This window comes from Enhydra lutris, unplaced genomic scaffold (genome assembly GCF_002288905.1).
Source record: "Enhydra lutris kenyoni isolate GAN:26980312 unplaced genomic scaffold, ASM228890v2 scaffoldscaffold33, whole genome shotgun sequence".
NCBI lineage: Eukaryota > Metazoa > Chordata > Mammalia > Carnivora > Mustelidae > Enhydra > Enhydra lutris.
Genome location: NW_019154117.1, coordinates 2,476,359 through 2,482,034, shown reverse-complemented (window position 1 = coordinate 2,482,034; position 5,676 = coordinate 2,476,359). Strand labels below are relative to the sequence as shown.

The window sequence follows — 5,676 nt, the reverse complement described above, 5'->3', positions numbered from 1 at the left end:
AGCACGTTTATTTGTCCGCTGTGTGCAGAATGACCTGGAGGGGCCCAGGAGTGAACCAGGGGAGGAAGCTGCCAGTTGACCAGATGGCTGAACTCTGCTCCTGCCATTTCTCTTGGAGTCATTCTTTCTGCAAACACTTCCTTCGCACCACGTGACATTCCCTCCACGAAGTGTAAACGTTCTTGTGGCCGTGGACGTAGGCTAATACGGTGCCTGGGCTGTTCAACATTTGTTAAGCCAGGGGGTGGAAAGGCTCTCCATGCTCTCTTTTTCATTTGGCAGGGCGCTGACAGTTTCCATGGCCCAAGAGAAGACTGGTAGGGGCAGGCGCTCAAATTTGTGATTTCGCTGAAGTTCCAGGAGCAAGTTTTTAAGTCAACAATGCCTGTGGAGAGACAGGATTCCTAAGGGGAATGGTCCTCTGGCCCTTCTTGTCCCACTGCTGCCAGACTTCCAGGGTGAGGGGATTATGACAGGCTGGCTCCCTCCCCCTTTATAAGAAGCTTCTGTGTGGGATCTACCTGGTCTGAGGCTTCCTGGAAAGCAAGGTGGCCAGGCCCCTCCAATCAGAGTGGAAAGAGGGGATTTACACCCTCCCAGTTGAGGTGGACCCTGGAGGACCCTGGGTGTGGGGAAAGGGGTCAGCGGCCAGGGTCTAGGCCTGGGACTGTGTGGCCCTCCAGAGCCTGCATTAGCATCTCTGGAGAACCTGTTTTTTTCCTGAAGGATTACTTCCCCTAGAAGAGTAGCATCTGGACTGAAACTGTGCAGCAAACCTGGGAAGCCATCTGTTGACCACAAATGATGTGCAGGATCCTCAGTGAACCCCTTGCTCACTCTGCTGTAGTCCAGGCAGTGGACATACAACAGAGGATGGAAAGAAAGGGTCTTGCCAGAGATCAAGTGACAGGAGGGTGAGAAGAGGCTTGGAGAATCCAGACTCCAGGGGCCTTGAGCGGGGTATATACCTGGAGAAGTTCCAGGCAGAGGTGACCCTGCCCCTTCCTGAGCTTTCCTTACCCCTCCCCCCATTTCTGGCCCCACTGGCGACCATGCAAGCAAGCTCTGGACATCCCTGCACTAGATGACAGTGTTAGGCCTCACGCATCCTTCTGCATAGTGTGTATCAAGATGGCTTTCAGTGGGAGATCTAACCCCAGTGCCCTATCAGGACCAGCGCAGAATTGATGCCCCTGTCCTGGTAAGGCCGCCATCTAATCAGGATTCATATGCTAGGGATGCCTCATTAGCACAGCCAGAAATCTGGAGCCACAGGTGGGAGTGCATGGGCCAGCCTGAGCTCCAATCATAAGGACCAACATATTAGACAGGAAAGAAGCTCAAGTGTTCTCAGTTCAACAGCTTTTGCTCCCACTGCCTGGGGGGTCCCGGGGTACTGGGCCAATGGGAGGATGATGTAGCTAGCCAATAGGGAGAGAGCCTCCCTATCTACAAAAAGATGGAAAGCTCATCAAACTCATCCACCTAGAAGCTAAACTAATACAAATTATCCTTGTGCACAGTGTATATGATGCATATTGAATACTTTTTGCTGTGTTGAACAACTGGATTATTTTATAATAAATATAATTTGAGGGGCACCTTGGTGGCTCAGTGGGTTAACCCTCTACCTTTGGCTCAGGTCATGATCCCGGTCCTGGGATCAAGCCCCGCACTGGGCCCTCTGCTCAGCTGGGAGCTGGGAGCCTGCACCCCACTCTGCCCCCCCACCCCGCCTGCCTCTCTGCCTACTTGCAATCTCTGCCAAATTAAAAAAAAAAAAAATCTTAAAAAACAAACAAACTTGAAAAGGCTTCTTAAGTTTGGTTTCTAACTAACACAACAAGGTCAGTGGGGTAAGTATACCAATACACCAAGGTTTGCTCTTGGTCTAAGCTCACCCCACTCCCGTATCACAGATTTATTAATCTCTGGGGCAGAAATTTGCTCTCCCCAAATAGGAGCCCAGGGACCCAGCATTAAGAGACAGAGCCTTAGGGGGGCCTGGGTGGCTCAGTTGATTAAGTGTCTGAGTCTTGGTTTTGACTCAGGTCATTATCTGTGTTGTGGGACGGAGCCCTGTGTTGGGCTCTGTTATGTGATGGGTGTGGAGCCTGCTTAAGATTCTCTCATTCCCTTTCCCTTTGCTGACCCCCCCAAATGCTCTCTAGATCTTTCTTTCCCAAGTACATAAATAAAATCTTAAAAAGAGAGAGAGAGAGAGACAGACAGACAGACATAGGCCTAGCAGAGGCTGGACTATTAACATGCCAATTTATATTTACCAGCAACAAAGTTGCTGCAGGAGAAAAGATACATGGAGGGGCGCCTGGAGGGGGGGCTCAGTGGGTTAAAGCCTCTGCCTTCCGCTCAGGTCATGATTCCTGGGATCAAGCCCCACATCAGGCTCTGCTCCACAGGGAGCCTGCTTCCTCCTCTCTCTCTGTCTGCCTCTCTGCCTACTACTTGTGATCTCTGTCAAATAAATAAATAAAATCTTAAAAAAAAAAAAAAAGAAAGGATACATGTAGGCTCATCTGACCTAATCTCCAGAAGTCAAGTGTGGTTGAGAAACTATAAAAAACAAAACAAACAAACAAAACTGTAACTTTTAAGTTTCTGGAAATGCTTGGTTAGCAAGTTGGAAGGTGGCAGGGACTGCTCCCTGAGCCTCCCATCCTAGAGATTCTTGACCTAACTGCGGCTCCACTTTTCCAACTCATTATTTTGAAAAATTTCAGTTTTCCAGAGAAGTTGAACTGGACAGTGAACACACATACACCCGTTATTTAAATGCACCAATTGTTAATGTTTTGTTACATTTGCTTTATCTCTAGATAAAATACATCTGTTTCTGAACCATTTGAAAGTAAGTTGTAGCCACCAGGAATCTCCACTTGAAATAATTCAGAACATATCTCCTAAGAACAAGGGCAATGCGACAGACGTCATCACACTAAACATTTAATGATAATTCAGCAGCAGTTTGAAATACATTTCATATAAAAAAGTCCTCCAGCTGTCCCCCAAATCTCCTTACAGCTTCTTTCCTTCAAAGTGGTGTAGGATTGAGGGTCATGTGAAGGACTTGGTTGTGGTCTCTTAGGTCTGGCCCCGATCCCCTAGCTTTTCTGGTTTGGTTTGATACTGACTTTTTGAAAAGTCCAGTGGAGCTGTTTTGCACAATGTCTCTCAATGGATTTGTCTGACTTTTTTCCCCCTGTAAATAGATTCATTTAAAAAATCTTCTGCAGATTTACATGGCTGATGTACAAGCCTATTTTTGACATTCAGCATGCTAAAGAGCAAGGCTTCTCTGGGGAGGGTGGGTGAGATACTTCTGGTAGAAGGACTTGGTGGTTGCCAGCTTGGGAGGGTGGCCTTTTCCGACATGGGGCTGGCTCACCTCCCTGCCCGTGCATTGTTGACAGCTCCCAGGGGTCATCAGCAGAGGCAACATTTAAACCCGGGCTTCTCCAGGAGGGACGGGGATGGGAAAACGCATTTGGCTTTGTCTGGAGACCATTTTGACCGTCATAATGTGGGAGAAGGTGCATGCTACCGGCATCAAGTGGGTAGAGGCCAAGGATGCTGCCAAACATCCCCCTCAACAAAGAATTACTCAGCCTCAAATATCCACAGTGGCAAGGTGGAGGCACGGAAGGGACAGCACTAACCAGCAGTCTCCTTGACACCTGCCTGCTCCCCATCCCCCCGGCTCCTGATCTGCTCCATTACCGTCCACGCCAAAAACGTTAAACACAAACCCAAGCAACGACTTTGCAGTGCTTCTTCACTGCTGACTATAGGGCCACACTCCTATGTTTGTCTAAATGGGCTCTCCAGTTGGCCTGTGAGGTCCCCGCGCACGCCACGTGTGCCACCCGAGACGAGCTTTGATTGCCAGAGCAGGCACGCGTAGTCGTATGTGGGAGAAACGGAAAAGGTGCCAGGCAGATCCCGCGGAGCTTGCTAACTACCCGCTATGCGCCAGGCCAGAGCCTAGAGCGCTCTCCAAGCCCCGTCATCCGACCTGACAACGCCGGGTGAGGCGCTTTCCCACGACAGGGCCGTGCGACTGCACTCGAGGAACCACAACGGCTCCGCGCCCTACGGGGAGGACACGGGGCTGCTGGGGCCGGGGAGGAAAGCTCCTGGCCCCGGGCTGCGGGCGGCGCGCGCAGAGCTCCCGGCTGGGGTGCGGGGCTTAGATTCAACCTTAAGGTCCTGCACTCAACTCAGCGGGAGTCAAATGTCCTCGCCTCCTTCCTCTCCCCCCTTCCTCCCGCGAATAACCCACACACACTCAAGGGGCATCTCGGGCGCAGCGAGTCCACGGGTTCACGAGTGACCGTGGGAAGGCCTGGCTCCCGATCTCGAAGGACAGCCGGTCCACCTTTCTCGCGGGCGGTGGGGGCCGGGCTCTCAAGGTCACTTGTGGGTGGGCGAGGCCCGGGCCCGCGCGGACGGGGGCGCGGGGCGGCGGCGGGTCGGCGCGCGGGAAGCGGGCCAGCGAGGGAGACTGGCGAGTGGGCTGCGGCAAGGCCGCCGCGGCTCAGCCCGCCGGCGCCCCCACGGCCGTCCCCGGCCTCAACCGCCCCGGCGGCGCGCGCGGCAGGACGTCTCGCGGCGTAAATGCCAGCATGACGAGGGCCGCGCAGCCCGCGGAAGCCCTCCCGCCACGCGAAAACGAAACTTCCCAGGATGCTTGACTTCCGGCGCAAGCCGTGGCGCCCGGCCCCGGGGCTCCGCGCCCCGAACACCGCCCTTTCCCGGCGCGCACCTGGGGCCCCGCCCCGCCCCACGGCCCCGGGCGCCGGCAGGTGAGACGCGCGCCAGGCCTCGTCCCTCGGCCCCGCCCCGGCCGCCCACGCCGCCACCCGGCCAGAGCGGCGCCAGGTCCGCCCAGCTCGGTCCCACACGCCCAGGCGCCAGCTGAGCGGCGCCAAGCCCCAGCGCCCAGCGTGCCCAGCCCCGCTCCCTTCCTTCCCGCCGCCAGGTGAGAGCGGTACTAAGCCCGCCCTGCTCTGTTCACCGCCAACCCCGCCGCCAGGTGAGCAGCTCCAAGCCCTGCCCCGCCGCCAGGCCCCGTCCCGCGCCGTCCCCTCCCATCTCCTCGGCCGCGAGGTGAGTGGCGCCATTGCCCGCTCTGCCACCACCAAGTCCCGCCCCGCCGCCGACCCCGGTCCGGCTTCGCCCCGCCCTCCCTGCCGCCAGGTGCGCGGCTCCAGGCCCCGCCCGTCGCCCTCCAGGCCCCACCCAGACGCCAGGGCCCTGCGGCGCTCCGTCCCGCCCCACCTGCCTCGTCGCCGGGTGAGTCGCGCCCAGCCGGGCTCCCGGGACTCCTCCCACTGCCACGCCAGGCCCCGCCCCGCTTCCAGGTGAGCATCGCCGGATCCAGTCCAGGCTCCAGGCCGAGCCCCGCTGCCCCCAGGCCCCGCCCGGCCTCCAGGCCCCACCCGCTGCCTATGGCGCCTGCGCAATGCGGCCCGTCGGGCCGGAGCCGGGCGGCGCGGCCGGCGCAGTCGGCAGGCGCAGTGCGCGTGCGCCGTGCGGCCGGGGGCGGGCGGCGGCGGCCGCGGAGCGGAGCGGGGGCGGGGCGGCGCCGTCTGGCTCGGTCGGGCCGGGGGGGTGGGGCCTGGAGGCCGGGCGGGGCCTGGGGGCAGCGGGGCGGGG

At 57.5% G+C, this 5,676-nt stretch overlaps 1 protein-coding gene across 1 annotated transcript in view; it reads left to right on the top strand.

Moving 5' to 3' along the window:
* The first annotated feature begins 4,853 nt into the window (after positions 1–4,853).
* Positions 4,854–5,676, top strand: part of LOC111153662 (spindlin 1) — an 80,693-nt gene continuing 79,870 nt past the window's right edge. The window contains exon 1 of the mRNA XM_022512813.1: positions 4,854–5,053. The gene's annotated coding sequence lies outside the window, so the exon portion shown is untranslated. The remainder of the gene's footprint in view (positions 5,054–5,676) is intronic.